Source organism: Mobula birostris, chromosome 7, assembly GCF_030028105.1.
Source record: "Mobula birostris isolate sMobBir1 chromosome 7, sMobBir1.hap1, whole genome shotgun sequence".
In the NCBI taxonomy this organism is placed as follows: Eukaryota; Metazoa; Chordata; class Chondrichthyes; order Myliobatiformes; family Myliobatidae; genus Mobula; species Mobula birostris.
Window position 1 is genome coordinate 154,981,052 of NC_092376.1, and position 8,749 is coordinate 154,989,800.

An 8,749-nucleotide genomic window follows, 5' to 3' on the forward strand; every position below is an offset into this window, starting at 1 on the left:
AAGATGCCTCCATATTTTGTCAGTCAAAGCAAGCATAAAAGGCTCATCTGGTAGTGGAGCATTGATATCACAAATATCACGGTTTCACTTTTTAGGAGGTGATAGTATTCAAGCCCTGTTATTCCATTTTGATCTGGAATTGCTACTTCACTTGTGTGATGGCTTTCCGGAGGTTGTACCTGGACCTCTAGCAATCTATTGTACTGTCAATTTTCACATCACTTTGCAACACTGAGAGTTTTCACATCTCAATATAATGATAATGTGGTAAACTGGATCAGCAAATTTGCTGATGATACAAAGATTGGAGGTGTAGTAGACAGTGAGGAAGGTTTTCAGAGCCTGCAGAGGGACTTGGACCAGCTGGAAAAATGGGCTGAAAAATGGCAGATGGAGTTTAATACAGACAAGTGTGAGGTATTGCACGTTGGAAGGACAAATCAAGGTACAACATACAGGGTTAATGGTAAGACACTGAGGAGTGCAGTAGAACAGAGGGATCTGGGAATACAGATACAAAATTCCCTAAAAGTAGCGTCACAGGTAGATAGGGTCGTAAAGAGAGCTTTTGGTACATTGGCCTTTATTAATCAAAGTATTGAGTATAAGAGCTGGAGTGTTATGATGAGGTTGTATAAGGCATTAGTGAGGCCGAATCTGGAGTATTGTGTTCGGTTTTGGTCACCAAATTACAGGAAGGATATAAATAAGGTTGAAAGGGTGCAGAGAAGGTTTACAAGGATGTTGCCGGGACTTGAGAAACTCAGTTACAGAGAAAGGTTGAATAGGTTAGGACTTTATTCCCTGGAGCGTAGAAGAATGAGGGGAGCTTTGATAGAGGTATATAAAATTATGATGGGTATAGCTAGAGTGAATGCAAGCAGGCTTTTTCCACTGAGGCAAGGGGAGAAAAAAACCAGAGGACATGAGTTAAGGGTGAGGGGGGAAAAGTTTAAAGGGAACATTAGGGGGGGGCTTCTTCACACAGAGAGTGGTGGGAGTATGGAATGAGCTGCCAGACGAGGTGGTAAATGCAGGTTCTTTTTTAACATTTAAGAATAAATTGGACAGATACATGGATGGGAGGTGTATGGAGGGATATAGTCCGTGTGCAGGTCAGTGGGGACTAGGCAGAAAATGATTCGGCACAGCCAAGAAGGGCCAAAAGGCCTGTTTCTGTGCTGTAGTTTCTATGGTTTCTATGGTTTCAATAAGTTTCCTTGAAGGGGAATCTTTTCATCTTCATTAAAAAGATGATGACCCCAGTAGGAAACTTTTTTCATGCAATATTCTGCAAAAATATTACAGGAGGCTTTTGAAAAGAATCACAGAGTCATACAGCATGGAAATAGGTCCTTCTCATGACCAAGATGACCATCCTAGCTAGCCATGTGAACCTGTCCAAACGTCTTTGAACCTGCTTCAACATCACCTTCCTGACAACCCCAATGCACACCAAGGATGTGTGCTTAGCTCACCGCACTGCTCTGCTCTTTCTACACCCATGACTGTATGGCTAGGCACAACTTAATTGTCATCTATAAATTTGCCAGTGACATACCTGCCTGTTATTGGAAGAATATCATATGGTGACAAAGATGTCATACAGGAGGGAGATAAATTAGCTAGTTGAGTGGTGTAACAGCAACAACCTTGCACGCAATGCCAATATGACTAAGGAATTGATTGTGGACTACAGGAAGTGGAAGTTGAGGGAATACACACCAGTCCTCATTGAAGAATCAGCAGTGAATTTCAAGTTCCTAGGTCTCAATTCTTCTGAAGATCTATCCTGGGACCACATTTGATGAAATTACAAAGAAGGAGTAGCAGCAGATTTATATCATTGGTGGTTGAGGAGATTTGGTATGTCACCAAAGACTAGCAAAGTTCTACAGATATACAGTGGAAAGCATTCGAACTGATTGCAATACTATCTGATAGGGAGGACCTACTGTACAAGATTGCAAACTCAGCCACCTCCATCATGGGCATTAGCTTGCTCAGCATCGAAGGCATTTTATAAAAGAGATGTCTCAAAAAGACGGCAGGTGGCACCTACAGAAAGGGATAAAGAGTCAATATTTCAGGCTGAGACACTTGATCAGGACTGATGAAATACATACATATATATTTATTAGGAACATGTATATATCTAGGGTGCCTAAGACTTTTGCACAGTACTGCATTTGTCAATACGGAGCTGAGAGCGAGTTTGTATTCTGGCAGGAGCAAAGGGTGCTGGGAAAGACAAGGATGGATTGCCACAGGAGGGGTGTGGGACAGGTCGCAGAGAACGTGTGTCAGGGGAGGGGTGGTGCAACTGTAGACACTAGGCTTGCTGACATTAAATTCAAGGCTGTTGTTGCAACATCATTCACCCAGCCAATCTATCTCACCCCTTTACACATCGTCATTGTCACCTGAGATTATGTCAACAACAATGGTGTCATTAGAGAATTTATAGATGTGATTTGATCCATGCCTAGTCGCGCAGTCATGAGCTTAGAGAGTAAAGCAGTGGGCTAAACACAGATTCTGGAGTTGCACCTGTGTCAACTGTCAATGAAGAGAAAACATTAATATTGATCCCAGTTCATGCTAGAATTCCTTCCTAATCTTATCAGAATATTTCTACTGTGATGAGAGAGCTATGGATGGTGGTAAACCCAAGTGCAGAATATGGTCTCAAATGCACACAGATTCAGAATAAGACGGACAGCAGAAATGAAATCCAAAGGCAAAATCACAAAACAATAGCACTAGAGATAGAGGACCTCACCTTGTCATAGGATTTGGAAGACTGCATGCCTCAATGACCCGGAGAGCTACGTTGGCTGGAGTCAGGGCCTTGCACTTTGATTCTTGGTAAGGTCACCCATACCAAACAGGTGCACCGGTCCTCCAGGTTCGGGGGTTCAGCTCAAAAAATCGTTACGGAAACAGCAAAGAGAATGGAGGATTTTCATTGCTGTCCTAAGGGCCAGTGGCATACATATTGGGTAGTAAGTAAGTACATTCAACAATATGAAACAGGATTTTTCTAGACTGATGTGCCATGATGATTATTCTCGGGTAACTTTACATCAATTAGTAAATTCAACTATGCACTAATGGGCATGAATCACCATTGCACCCAACATTATTTCTGAATGTGGGTTGACACCATTCCTTGTGCAATGGGCTTCGTGGAACATTGCAGGAAAACATGTGTCACATTTTCCTGGAACAGATATTGTTAGGCATGGTAAAACAGTACAAGTTCCACCGTGCTGTGTCAAACTGCTATCATAGAATCACAGAATCACAGGGTGATCACAACACAGAAGGAGGGTATGTGGCCTAATATGTTCTTGCTGGCTTTTTACCAGAGTAACAAACTGGCTCTGTTCCATCAGTCCCATCTTCCAAGGCCCTTTCATTGCAAGCTTTGCACTTTATTTTTTACCATATATTTAACTAATCCGTCTTGAGAATCACAAAGGAATCTGCTTCCACCACATCTGTAGTACTGCATTTGAGATTCCAACTTAGGCAGTGTAAAAACGTTTCTCCTCAGGTAACTCGAAATATTTCTCCTCTTTCTTTTATGCTGTGGCCCTTCCTACTCCTTGACCCCTCCACCAAATGGAACAGTCTCACACAACCCACTCTGTTCAATTTCTTCGTGATTTTATATACTCTCAGATCTCCATAGAGCCTTCTCTAAAGAACAGTCCCAGCTCATCTGATCTGTGGCCTCAACCCAGCTAGCATTCTCATAAATCCTTTTAGGATCCTTTCACATGCTGCCACACCCTTCCCATCATGTGGGAACCAGAAGTGAACACAATACTTCAGTTAAGGCCAAACCAAGGTCTTATAAAGATGCAGCATAACCTCCCTGCTTTTATAACATATTGTTCAGTTGATAAAGCCCAAGGTTGCACATGTCTTTTTAATTTCCCTTTCAATGTGCCTTACTATTTTCAATGAGTTCTGCACACAAATTCCCAATTTCCTCTGATGCATCACACCCCTTTTAGAACACTATTTATTTTGTTTGGCTTTGCTCATGCTTCCTACAACAATGCATTACCCACATTTCTCTGTATTACATTTCATCTGCTGCATACCTTATCATTCCACCAGGTTGTTTATAGCCAGCTGCAATCTATCACTATCCTTCTTGAAATTCATAATTCGACTAAGTGTTGTGTCATTTGCAAATTTAGAAATCATGACTTCCATCCCTAAGTCCAGATCATTAATAAAGATTGAAATCACCGTCACAATGATCCAACAGCACCCACTGTGGTATGCCATTGTTTATGTTGCTTCAGTCCAAAAATCTAACATTCACCAAACCTCTCTGTCAACCATCAATTAGCCAACTTCACACTCATGTTATTTATGTCACATATTTAAATTTTGTTGATAATCCTGTTGTGTGGTACCTTCTCAAAAAGCATTACCTTTATCAACTCTAACCTAATCAGAAACAAAACCTATCAAATAACTTAAACATGGTTTGCCTGAAGAAATCTGTGCTGGCTTTCCTTAATTAATCCATTTTCCTCCAGGTGATACTTAATCCTGCATCAGAATAATGTTTCTAAAAGTTTGCATGACCGAGATAAAACTGACTGATCTGTAATTGCTGTGTTTATCCTTACTTTATTTTGGACAAGAGACTGACATTTCCTACTCTCCAGTTCTCTGGCAGTACACTAATTGGCAAAATGCTTTGAAGGTTTATATGTTCAGTGATTTTTCTCCTCTATTTCTCTCATAATCCCAGAGTACATTCCATCAAGTCTGTTGACTAAACCGTGTGAAATTCAGTCAATTTTAAATTTCCAGAGCTTTTATGCTTATTGCAAATCTGGAGGCATCTCAGTTATTCCCCCCCCCCCCCGCCTTCACTTTTACTTTGAAGAACCCTCTTCTCTGGTGAAGAAAAATGCAAAGTCTTTATTTCTTTTCATGACAATCCCTCATCAACTGCCTCTTCACTTTCCAAGAGCATGGCCCCAAGACCCTTACCTGATAAACTGCTATCGCATAACACTGCAACACCCATAATGCAATTGCCAAAATTCATCCATTTTCCCAGTTACCATTCTCCTTATATCTCATAACCTTCTTTGGAGCCAGTATCTAGATAATCCCCTCTACTTCTGAGTTTCATTCCTATTGCAAGCTTGACTATCCATTCCCACCAACAGTCAACCACCCCCACCCAACTTCTCCTAAATGAAATCCCCAACACCAGGTCCTATTTCTTAACTACAGTGCTTTGATACTCCCTTCCCCACCATTTAGCACAGCCTGAATGGGACGTTAATTCTGATCTTTCCAGACCATGGTCACAAAATTGAAGTTTTCTATCGATGGCCAATAGACAAACCCATTATTGTACCCACTACTGTGAACATTTAACACAGTGCATTCAACTCTGTAGGCAACATTATCTAGTCAAGTTATATATGTGAAAAATATCCCCTCGCCATCTTGTTAATCATTCTCTGTACTTCAAGTAAAGGCATTTTATAAAATGAGTAGTTTTTTGTCTTGCAGTTTTACATTTCAATATACCAACTGTGATGACTAAATAATTCTCTAGAACTGACAGAGATGCAAAAGAGAATATGCTCTTAACATTTCCCTGTCTGAACATGCCTGAGATTAGGAACATGTTATAACCATAAATTGGCATCCTATCTCTTCTCAGCTTAGCATATGAAAATCAATATATTATCCAAACATACTGTCCTACTGTATAATACATTGAAAGTCCAATATATGGCATTTAGAATTTACTAGCTGAATAATGGATGTTTCACTACATTCTCCTTGCAATATATAAAATTTATGAGAAACTGTCTACACAATGTTAAATTCCATTGCAAAAATAATAACCCATGCTCAAAATCATGGAAAGTTTCAAACATTTTCTGTCAGTCTTGGTGCTATTCATGGTTTGTAGGTCAAACAATTGTCAGTAGAATTTTGTGATTTGATGACCTTAATAAATACAAAATGCCAAACTACTGCTTGGAGAGTTATTAAGCTCTGATCAATACCAGTAGTGAGATTTTATGACTGAGACAGATTTCAACCTATTTAACACTGAGAGACCTCTGTTTATTTTCAAAAGAATAAGACACAAAGTGATATGTTACACTTTCATTTAGAAGATGCAGTTACAATTGTACTTGAAAAGACATGACATAGAGCAGAACAGTATCTGGGACACAGGCATATTTTGAATTTTTTTTATATTTCAGATTCTGAGATGAGCTCTACACTTTATGCTTGGTATAATTTTAATAGTGGTGTTGTGCCATTTATTTTAAGTGAGTCACTACAGATGTTAATTAAAACTGGGTAGAAAAATTTTCTCTGTGTATTGAATACCTCAATTTTAAGAAAGATGTGCCTGAATTACAGAAATAAATACATTTCTGAGGATCTCTATGACCAAGCAAAATGCTCATACACATTTCTTCCATTCCCCACATGTCTGCTCTCAATACCCACCCCCAGACAGAAGGCCAATGGAATTCACTTGATCCTTACCTTTCACCCCACTAGCCTTCACATCCAGCTCATCAACCTCCACCATTTTTGCCCATAATTGTATTCCACTATCAGCATGTATTCCTTTCTCTCTCCTCTATACTTTCTGTAGGGACCATTGTCTGCATCAGCTGTCTTGAGACCGGAGGGTACGGGCAGAAGGACAGAGGATGCAAACAGAGAAACCGAGGGGACCAGCTTGAAAGCCACCTCCAGTTTAAATTCCATGTGGAATATTTTGGAGGATCAAGAACCAAGAACCAAGAACAGCTGTCCAGCAGTGGTTGCGCAGTCCCAAGCAGAAGCAGAAAAAGCATTGTTGTTGTGGTGTTGTCATGACAACGTTTTAAAATCTCTCCGTTTACCCTGTCCACACTACAATGCAAAACAATTGTTTTCAAATTTACACACTCTGGAGAGTGTTTTCGAAAATCTCCATTTTCAGGAGGTGAAAATGCCATTTCAGTGTGGACGGAAGGTCATAACGAAGAGAAAAAACTTATTCAAAATTATCCGGTGTAGTGTGGACATAGCCTCAATTTCATATCAATTCACTCCCCTTCCCATTCTCACACTGAACTCTGCCCTTGGTCTTTGTCTTGTTATAGAGAGGTCATATACAAATTAGGAGAACAGCACTTCATATTTATCTTGGGTAGCTCACAACTCAGTGATATGAACATTGAATTTTCCACTTCCAGGTAATAGAAACATAGAAAACCTACAGCACAATACAAGCCCTTCGGCCCACAATGCTGTGCCAAACATGTACTTACTTTAGAAATTACCTAGGGTTACCCATAGCCCTTTATTTTTTTTCTAAGCTGGAACCCTTGTGTTCTTCTTCCACACATATTCATTTGACCAACTAATTTCCCTCTCCTTTTGTTCCCATTTCCCATTGCTCCACTCCCACTTCCCATCTGGTTCTGGTTCCTTCTGCTATCACTTCCTCCTCGTCTGGTTCTACCAATCACCTACCTGCCTCTGTCCCCTCTTCAGCAGTCAGCCTCTATCACCTCCTCATCTACCAGCTTCTATCCCACCACACAAACTACAGCCCCTCCCAATACTAGCAATCTTTCCTCTTCTCTCACAGTCCAGATGCAAATTCCTGGCCTAGAACAATGCTTTCACAAGTTTCCATCACAGATGCTGCTTGACCAGTTGAGTACTTCCAATATTCCTTTTTTTTCAGATCAGATTCTAGAATGGGATCCTACTGCCAAACGTACCTTTACTTCCTCTTCCTCTCAATTTTCCATAGTGATTGCTTGCTCCATGATTTTCTTGTCCATCTGTCCCTCCTCACTAATCTTCTTTCCTGCATTTATCTCTTCAAGTGGCCAAAATGCTACCTGCCCATTCACCTCCTCCCTCACCTCCATTCAGGGCCACAAATAGTCCTTCCAGGTGAGGGAACACTTCATCTGCAAATCTACTGGGATTTTCTATTGTGTCCTGTGCTCCCAATGCAGCCTCCTCTACATTAGTGAGATCCATCATAAATTGGGGGACTGCTTCAGTGAGCATTTCCACTCCATCTTCCAAAAGCAGAACTTCCCAAACATATTAATTCTGATTCCTATTCCCGTTTCGACATCTTGGCCTATGGCCTCCTCTTGTTTCACAGTGAGGCCACCATCAGGGCAGAGGAGTAACACCTTATATTTCGTCTGGGTAGCTTCCAACGTGATTACATGAATATCGATTTCTCCTGATAGGTTAAGAATAATCCCTCTTCCCGCCCCAATTCCTCAATCTTGTCTCTTACCTCTTCACACCTGCCTATCACCTTCACACCCTTTTCCTATCGTCCATTCTCCGCTCCTTTCAGATTCCTTCCAGCCCTTTATCTTTCCCGTTCACCTGGCTTTACCAATCATCTTCTAGCTACCCTTCTTCCCCTCCTCCCACCTTGTCATTCTGGCACCTTTCTCTTACTTCCCGGTCCCAAAGAAGGGTGTTGGCCCAAAATATCGACTGTTTGTTCATTTCCATGGATGTTGCCTGGCCTGCTGAGTTCCTCCAGCAGTTTGCATGTGTTGCATTGGATTTCCAGCATCTGCAGAACTTCTTGTGTTTATAATCTGCAATCACTTTTGAATTCAACAAATAAATCTGGTTCAGTGGCATGTTATATTGTTGCTTGCTTTACACTAAGTTGTTAGAGTCTCAATATCTCAAG